Source organism: Palaemon carinicauda, chromosome 7 (genome assembly GCF_036898095.1).
Source record: "Palaemon carinicauda isolate YSFRI2023 chromosome 7, ASM3689809v2, whole genome shotgun sequence".
In the NCBI taxonomy this organism is placed as follows: domain Eukaryota; kingdom Metazoa; phylum Arthropoda; class Malacostraca; order Decapoda; family Palaemonidae; genus Palaemon; species Palaemon carinicauda.
This window is the reverse complement of record NC_090731.1, coordinates 2,969,452-2,979,451: the sequence shown is the minus strand read 5'-3', so window position 1 is coordinate 2,979,451 and position 10,000 is coordinate 2,969,452. Positions and strand designations below refer to the sequence as shown.

General features: G+C 33.9%; 1 protein-coding gene across 1 annotated transcript in view; it reads right to left on the bottom strand.

The window, feature by feature from the left end:
- The window catches only part of LOC137643807 (neuroblast differentiation-associated protein AHNAK-like), a 180,070-nt gene that overhangs the window by 29,685 nt on the left and 140,385 nt on the right, over positions 1-10,000 (bottom strand). The window lies entirely within an intron of this gene.

Below are 10,000 nucleotides of genomic sequence, written 5' to 3'. Positions count from 1 at the left end.
TGGTGTTTGATTTTGGATTAAGCGAGTTTATAGTGCTTGGGATTTGAGTTCTTTTAAATAGTTTTATAGTATTTGTTTCATTTACTTATCAAATTTAAAGGGAGTATTGGTTTAACATGTGGATTTAGCAAATTAACAACAGTATGTATCATTCACGAGAGGGAAAGGTAATGGATACATTAACAGGTATTATGGTCTCTCTCTCCCTGGGAAAATTTATGATGGATGACATGAAGAACAATTCACAGATTAGAACATTAGTCTGCTTTGTTGATTATCCACCCCTCCCCCCTACCTAGGTAGTCCTCCTCCCCTCCTCCCCCCTACCTAGTCCTCCTCCCGTCCCCACCTCTCAAGAAAAGTACGAACTACTTGGAAAAAACATAACCGCTCTTATCCTCCTCAACCTGAAAAATGAAAGAAGAAGAAACAACGAGCGACTCCGAATGTAAACAACGAACTTCAGGCGAATACGAGGATACAGGAGAGGGTGCCACAAGGCGTGTGTTTGTGTGTGGGGTGTGTGAGTGTGTGTGTGTGTGTGTGGCGGGGGGGGGGGGGAAGTATAAGATTGGGGTATGTTGGGGGGTGTCAGGTTGGAGTAGAGGAGAACTGTGTCCCTTAAAACCTAAACTCCCATCCCGTCCTTCAAACTGGTCTTGCCCCGTGGGTTCGTTTCAAGGTTGCGGTGCGGACGAATTGACTTGAAACTGGAGGAACTGAGAGAAACACAGGAGGGAATTAGTTTCTTGGGACTCCTTCGAAGATTTATTTAAGGAGACTTAAAAAAGACCGTTAATCTTCGAAGATTTATTTAAGGAGACATAAAAACCGTTAATCCTCGAAGATTTATTTAAGGAGACTTAAAAAAGCCGTTAATCTTTGAAGATTTATTTAAGGAGACTTAAAAAAACCGTTAATCTTCGAAGATTTATTAAGGAGACTTAAAAAAAACCGTTAATCTTCGAAGATTTATTTAAGGAGACTTAAAAAAACCGTTAATTTGCGAAGATTTATTTAAGGAGACTTAAAAAAACACCGTTAATCTTCGAAGATTTATCTAAGGAGACTTAAAAAATACCGCTAATTTCCGAAGATTTATTTAAGGAGACTTAAAAAACGTTAATCCTCGAAGATTTATTTAAGGAGACTTAAAAAAACACCGTTAATCTTCGAAGATTTATTTAAGGAGACTTAAAAAATACCATTAATTTCCGAAGATTTATTTATGGAGACTTAAAAAACGTTAATCTTCGAAGATTTATTTAAGGAGACTTGAAAAAACCCGTTAATTTGCGAAGATTTACTTAAGGAGACTTAAAAGCCGTTAATCTTTGGAGATTTACTTAAGGAGACTTAAAAAAGCCGTTAATCTTTGAAGATTTATTTAAGGAGACTTAAAAAACCGTTAATCTTCGAAGATTTATTTAAGGAGACTTAAAAAAGCCGTTAATCTTCGAAGATTTATTTAAGGAGACTTAAAAAAAACCGTTAATTTGCGAAGATTTATTTAAAGAGACTTAAAAAAACACCGTTAATCTTCGAAGATTTATTTAAGGAGACTTAAAAAATACCACTAATTTCCGAAGATTTATTTAAGGAGACTTAAAAAACGTTAATCTTCGAAGATTTATTTAAGGAGACTTAAAAAACGTTAATCTTCGAAGATTTATTTAAGGAGACTTAAAAAACGTTAATCTTCGAAGATTTATTTAAGGAGACTTAAAAAAAAACCGTTAATCTTCGAAGATATATTTAAGGAGACTTAAAGAAAACCGTTAATCTTCAAAGATTTATTTAAGGAGACTTAAAAAAAAACCGTTAATCTTCAAAGGTTTATTTAAGGAGACCTAAAAAACTGTTAATCTTCGAAGATTTATTTAAGGAGACTTAAAAAAAACCGTTAATCTTCAAAGATTTATTTAAGGAGACCTAAAAAACTGTTAATCTTCGAAGATTTATTTAAGGATACCTAAAAAACCGTCAATATTCGAAAATTTATTTAAGGAGACTTAAAAATTACGCTAATCTCCGAAGATTTATTTAAGGAGACTTAAAAAACCGTTAATCTTTGAAGTTAACCGTTAATTTGGGAAGATTTATTTAAGGAGACTTAAAAAAAACCGTTAATCTTCGATGATTTACTTAAGGAGACCTAAAAAAAACCATTAATCTTCGAAGATTTACTTAAGGAGACTTAAAACATCACGTTAATAGAAGAAGAATTATGATTGGCTAATCAGGGTTAGTGAGTTAAAAAAAAATCAGGCACTAAGAAGCTTATCAGTTCCAGCTCTCTCTCTCTCTCTCTCTCTCTCTCTCTCTCTCTCTCTCTCTCTCTCTCTCTCTCTCTCTCTCTCTCTCTCTCTCTCTATTGAATTGAGTTCATAGTTCTATAAAAGATCAATTTGTATCAGATACTGTATATGGAAATACTTATTTTCAGATACTTTCTATATTTTGTACAATCATAAATTTTTATGTATTTATGTGTGTTGTTTATGTGTTATATGCACACACATACGCGCGCACAAACACATGATATACATTGGGAAAATATGGGAATTAACATTAATTTGGAATTAACCACTTAAGACTAGCAGATGAAATAGCTCTATTTAGTGAATCATAGGAGGAATGGCAAAAGATAATAGCAGAAATATAGGACTGAAAATGAATATGAGTAAAACGGATATAATGTTCAATGAAAATGGAGAGACAACAAATAAAGGCTATGGACGAACCTTCAGAGATTGTTATTGAATATACAGTACGTAATTAGGGCAAATAGCAAGTGTTTCCCCAGGACATGAGACCGAAATTAAGAGGATAAACATAAGATGGAGAGTTTTTGGTAAACAAAATGAGATTATGAAAAGTAAAATGTCACTTTCTCTAAAAAATAAAATATTTAATCAGACGGCCCTTCCAGTTTTAACTTATTCATCAGAAACTTGGAGCCTGACTAAAGCCTTAGAACATAAGCTAGTTACAACTCAAAGAGCTATGGAAAGAATATTGAAAAGTAAAGTGCCCCTTTCTCTAAAAAATAAAAGCAATTAATCAGACGGTATTTCCAGTTTTAACTTATTCATCAGACACTTGGAGCCTGACTAAAGCCTTAGAACATAAGCTAGTTACAACTCAAAGAGCTATGGAAAGAATATTGATGGGAATATCACTAAGAGACAGAAAAAGAGCAACGTAGATACGAGAGCAAATTAAAATATAGGATATTCTAACAAGTAAGAAATGGACATGGTTAGAACATAATGAGAATGACAAATAATAGATGAACAAGAAGAATAACAAAATCGGTCGCTACGGATTACAAACGAAGCGAGGGCAGGAGGAGAAGACGATGGGTTGATGAGCTAAGAAAATTTGTGGGTAGGGAATGGCGTCGAAAGACCCTAAACAGGAGCGAGATGAGGTCTTTGTCCTGCTGTGGACTAGTAATGGGTCATAATATATATATATATATATATATATATATATATATATATATATATATATATATATATATATATATATATATATATATATATATATATAAATGGATATATACAGTATATATAAACGTGTACACGTATATGCTATCTTTATGGATTTTGCAAGTTTTTGTAATATATATATATATATATATATATATATATATATATATATATATATATATATATATATATATATATATATATATATATATATATATATATGTGTGTGTGTGTGTGTGTGTGTGTGTGTGTGTGTGTGTGTATGTATGTGTGCGTGGGAGTTCAAGATATAAATATTCCTAAAATGCAATTTTTCAGCATTGCGATTTTTAGACCCTATCCCATATCTTTTAAATAATTATGTAATTCTCTTAATCAATGACGAATGAATATCACAAATTCCATTATCAATGATAAGAACATATTCTACGTACCTGTGTGTAAGTGAAACTAATAAAATTGGTAAACATTTCATGTTTAGTGTAAATTGAAAAGTCAAAAACAGGTGATGCTGAACTTGACTCAAAAAAAAAAAAAAAAAAAAAAAAAAAAAAAAAAAAATTTTCACAAAGGTCTATAATCTAAAAGTAATTCCTCCAATATCATCAAATATAATCTAGCTAAGAATTGGAAGGCCCAGGCCTACATGGCTGAGGACTAGGAAGCTTGAAGTACGAGATGATGAATGGAAAAGCATTGATTTAAAAGCTCAAGATAGAAACGACTGGCGAAAATCTAACCGAGGCCTTTTGTGTCTATAGGCGTAGGAGGCGTTGTTGATGATGATGATGATGATGATGATGATATAGTTAATCGTGTCACTGTATTTCTAGCTATGGATAGACCATGTTACTTTAACAATTTTATCACGGAATTGTTAATTTTCCCAGTGGTTGAATTAAAGCCATCGTTAATATTAGTAATATTCGATCTCTTGTCCTTTAATCAATTTGCATATTCTCTTCTTGTTTACCTTTATTTTTCCATATTGAAATCTTATTTCATTTCGAGAGAATCTTGAGTTTCGAAGTAATTATCTCTTCCTTCTCTTCACGGTACGAGCCCACAAATTTGACCACTGGAATGTGGTCTGTGGACAGGCTAAATTAACAACAGAATTCAGTCCGTTCTTTTAGAGTATTTTCAGTCCGTTCTTTTAGTCTTTTCAGTACGTTCTTTTAGAGTCTGGTCAGTCCGTTCATTTAGAGTCTTTTCGGTCCGTTATTCTAGAGTCTTCAGTCCGTTCCTTTTGAGTCTTTTCGGTCCGCTCTTTTAGTCTTTTCAGTCGGTTCTTTTAAAGTTTTTCAGTCCGTTCTTTTAGTCTTGTCAGTCCGCTCTTTTAAAGTCTTTTCAGTCCGTTCCTTTAGTCTTTTCAGTCTGCTCCTTTAGAGTCTTTTCAGTCCGTTCTTTTAGAGTCTTTTCAGTCCGTTCTTTTAGTCTTTTCAGTCCGCTCTTTTAGAGTCTTTTCAGTCCGTTCCCTTAGAGTCTTTTCGGTCCGTTATTTTAGAGTCTTTTCAGTCCGCTCTTTTAGAGTCTTTTCAGTCCCCTCTTTTAGAGTCTTTTCAGTACGTTCTTTTAGTCTTTTCAGTCCGCTCCTTTAGAGTCTTTTCAGTCCGTTCTTTCAGAGTCTTTTCAGTCTGTTCTTTTAGTCTTTTCAGTCCGCTCCTTTAGAGTCTTTTCAGTCCGTTCTTTTAAAGTCTTTTCAGTCCGTTCTTTTAGAGTTTTTCAGTCCGTTCTTTTAGTCTTTTCAGTCCGCTCCTTTAGAGTCTTTTCAGTCCGTTCTTTCAGAGTCTTTTCAGTCTGTTCTTTTAGTCTTTTCAGTCCGCTCCTTTAGAGTCTTTTCAGTCCGTTCTTTTAAAGTCTTTTCAGTCCGTTCTTTTAGAGTTTTTCAGTCCGTTCTTTTAGTCTTTTCAGTCCGCTCCTTTAGAGTCTTTTCAGTCCGTTCTTTCAGAGTCTTTTCAGTCTGTTCTTTTAGTCTTTTCAGTCCGCTCCTTTAGAGTCTTTTCAGTCCGTTCTTTTAAAGTCTTTTCAGTCCGTTCTTTTAGAGTTTTTCAGTCCGTTCTTTTAGTCTTTTCAGTCCGCTCCTTTAGAGTCTTTTTAGTCCCCTCTTTTAGAGTCTTTTCAGTCCGTTCTTTTAGAGTTTTTCAGTCCGTTCTTTTAGTCTTTTCAGTCCGCTCCTTTAGAGTCTTTTCAGTCCGTTCTCTAAGTCTTTTCAATCAGAGAAGGAATTCATAGAGAAAATAGTAACCTTTTCCCATCTAATCCGTTCTCGATATGAAGCGTTTGAAGCTGTAGGAAAATAAATTTCACATCAGGTTGGAGTTTCTCTTGATAAATAATTAGAAATCGCTCTCATGTATCTGTGGTATTGTCAGTTGCTGAATTTCAGGGGTTAGCCATTCTTCTTGGATTCACATAAGGGTAAAATATCTCTTGATAAATCATTTAAAATCGCTCTCATATATCTGTGGTATTGTCAGTTGCTGAATTTCAGGGGGTAGCCATTCTTCTTGGATTCACATAAGGGTAAAATATCTCTTGATAAATCATTTAAAATCGCTCTCATATATCTGTGGTATTGTCAGTATTGACTTTAGGGAGCAAAATGCTGGTGCCATCTCTTGTCCTCTCACTGAGTCGTAGGGAGATTTATTTAAACGTTTAGCGCCTTTCCATAGCTCAAAATACTTTATATTGAAATAGACTGATATATGACATGTGTGGGAGATCTGTCTCGTCAACTATTAACAACTACGAGAAACAAGAGAGCGAGAAATTGATGCATGTTTAATCAATGGACAATTTTAATATCTATACTCAGCAATGGAAATTAGCAATTACTTTTTCATCATGTTAACTTCTTCTATTAACGTGTTATTATTTTCCCAATTTGTATGGAATAAGCACGGTTGCATTCTCTTTGAAGGACTTTGCTTCGGCATTGATGCTGCCCTGCCTGACATCGCTTAGACCCCTGTAGCGTATGTTCATGTGTTGTACCAGTCACCAGCGTCCTTCTTCACAGCAGCGAGAAGTCCTGGCGCGGCCAGAATCAATACAGATATTGACTCTGGGTGAGGCTAGGTCGACAGTTCGAGATATGTTAACCTACATAAAAAATCTACATCAAGAAAATATTGATAAAGCATCGAGATATATAGTACTGAAAAACGTATATAATTGTTATAGAGGATTGAAAAACATCAATAGATCAGGTTATCTGAGCCTTTAGGCTTGTGATGGCCTATAGAAAACGCCCCTACTGGAGTTCAAATCATGCGCAAACTCGTTAGTTTCTTTGGTCGCTGTAACCTCACTATACTTGTGAGCTGAGGATGGGGGTTGCGGGAGCCTTTCTACCTCCTGAGTCATCAGCAGCCATTGCCTGGCCCTCCTAATCCTAGCTTGGGTGGAGAGGTAACTTGGTCGCTGATCATATGTATATATGTCATACTCTAGGGAATTGTCCTGATACCCAGGTCAAGGTCACTGTCCCTTGCCTCTGCCATTCACGAGTGGCCTTCAAACCTTTGGGCTTACAAACTGACCATCCTTTACATTCAGATCTCCCTGGACAATTCTATCCTGTTCGTAATACTAAGCAGGCAGTTAATTCTAGTAGCCAGGCCTTCTTCATCATGAGGCTCAGTACTACACAGTATTCTAGAAGTTTTATTCCAGCTGTTACCAAGTTGTGGAATGATCTTCCTAATCGGGTAGTTGAATCAGTAGAACTTCAAAAGTTCAAAGTTGGAGCAAATGTTTTCATGTTGACCAGGCTGACATGAGTCTTTTTATAGTTTATATATGACATATCTGTTTTTGACGCTGTTAATAGTTTATATAGGACATATCTGTTTTAACGCTGTTACTGTTTTTAGAATGATATATTGTTAATTTACTCTCATCATTTATTTATTTCCTTATTTCCTTTCCTCACTGGGCTATTTTTCCCTGTTGGAGCCCTTGTGCTTATAGCATCTTGCTTTTCCAACAAGGGTTGTAGCTTGGGTAGTAATAATAATAATAATAATATAGAATACTCACAGAAGAGTATATACTTGAAAATTACTCAAAAGAAAGCTGTTGACACAATTTTCGTTTGTGGTTAAAATTTGCAGCCAAAGGGCCTCTCAGCTCGTTTGCCCCGTTTAAGGAGTAATAGCCTCCAGCAGAATTAGAACTTCGCGATGGAATGGAATACCATATTAGCTAAAGATTTAGAAAAATAATCTGAGAACAGTTAAATGATTTTCAAAATCAAATGATGAAGGGACAGAGGGAAGGCCATTAAAAGAAAAGGAAAAATAGTTGGAAAGTTGTGGAATGGTCTGATCGGGTAGTTGAAATCAGTAGAACTTAAAAAATTCAAAGTTGCCGTAAATGTGAAAGTTGAACAGGCTGTTTTAAGTCCTTTTATAGTTTATATATGAAATATCTGTTTTGATGTTGTTACTGTTAATTTTTTTCTCATATCGTTTATTTATTCCCTTATTTCCTTTCCTCACTGGGCTGTTTTTCCCTGTTGGAGCCCTTGGGGTTTTAGTATCTTGCTTTTCTCGCCAGGTTGTGGCTTGGCTGGTGGTAATAATAATAATGATAATAGTAATAATAATAATAATAATAATAATAATAATAATAATAATAATTTTTCCCCTTGTGCTTGTAGTATCTTGCTTTTCCAGCCAGGTTGTGGCTTGGCTGGTAATAATAATAATAATAATAATAATAATAATAATAATAATAATAATAATAATAATAATAATAATAATTTTTCCCGCTTGGGCTTGTAGTATCTTGCTTTTCCAGCCAGGTTGTGGCTTGGCTGGTAATAATAATAATAATAATAATAATAATAATAATAATAATAATAATAATAATAATAATAATAATTTTTCCCGCTTGGGCTTGTAGTATCTTACTTTTCCAGCCAGGTTGTGGCTTGGCTGATAATAATAATAATAATAATAATAATAATAATAATAATAATAATAATAATAATAATAATAATAATAATTTTTCCCGCTTGGGCTTGTAGTATCTTACTTTTCCAGCCAGGTTGTGGCTTGGCTGATAATAATAATAATAATAATAATAATAATAATAATAGTAATAATAATAACAAAAGACCTGGAACTAGTTTGTGAAAAGATGAAAACTGCATTGCAAAAACATTTCAAAAGTGAAAGACCATCAGAAGAGTAAGTCTTGAGAGAGAGAGAGAGAGAGAGAGAGAGAGAGAGAGAGAGAGAGAGAGAGAGAGAGAGAGAGATGCGTTGGCGAGAAACGAAAGCAGACGAGTCGATACATTGCCATAAAAGTTATGCCTTGACTAGAATTATTTAGATATTTTTAGATTTGTTGCAACCTTCGAAAAGTTGCGCGTCTTTACAACTGACGCGAGAACATACAAACAAACAATCTTTCCAGGTAATCGTTCTCCATAAACTTAGAATGAAAATACAGACATATACACACACACAAACACACTCCTATATATTTAAATGTATAACTATTATAAAGACTTTTGTATGTATGCATGTATGTAAGTATGTAGACATGTTTGTCTATCCGCTAAATTAATATATATGAATATAACAAACACTTAAACTCAATTTCCAGATAATGTTGTTACTGTTTTGAAAAATATTTTAATTTCTTGCTATTTCTCATATCGTTTATTTCCTAATTTCATTTCCTCACTTGGCTATTTTTTCAATGTTGGAGCCCTTGGGCTTATAGCATTTCGCCTTTCCAACTAGGGTTATAGCTTTGCTTATAATAATAATAATAATAATAATAATAATAATAATAATAATAATAATCTTACTCCCCAAATGTAAAATGACAATGTGACTGGCATTCACAAAGATTTAGAACAGATTCGTTTTAAGGCGTGGTTCATCCTTAAGGCTAAAACTCCTGAGGTGAAAATGAAGTCTTCAATAAGCTTTTACCAGTTTATTTACCGACAGCAGTTTCAGCCATTAACTTGTAGCGTTATGGATGGGCTTGTAAAAAAAGAAAAAATTCAATTTTTAATCTACACTGGTAAAAAAAATCCGTAATTTTAAATGGAAATCCTTCCTAAAAATCTACTGTTCTCAGCCGTATTCCAGTAAAATACAGGCGACCGTAATTTTTACCCTACTTTGTTATTATCTTTCACGGGTTGGTGACCGTAATATCACTCCTTTACTTCAATATATGTTTTTAAAACGGTATATGCCTGGCAACATTTATTTCAAGAGTTTCACCGTTTTTTACGGTAAATTGTAACACTGTATTACAGTGAGAATTTGAAGATGAAATTCCACAAATTCTGAAATTAAGATATTTTGATGAGCAGAATTACCACATATTATTTTGACCTTTTTATTTCAAGGTCTCAGGTCAATTTAAAGACCGAATTTGGAGCTCTTATCTTTTAAGATATTGATCGTAAGAAGCCTTTGGTCTTCAATATATTTAAGATTTTGCAAAATAGTTAACTTTTAACTTGGGAG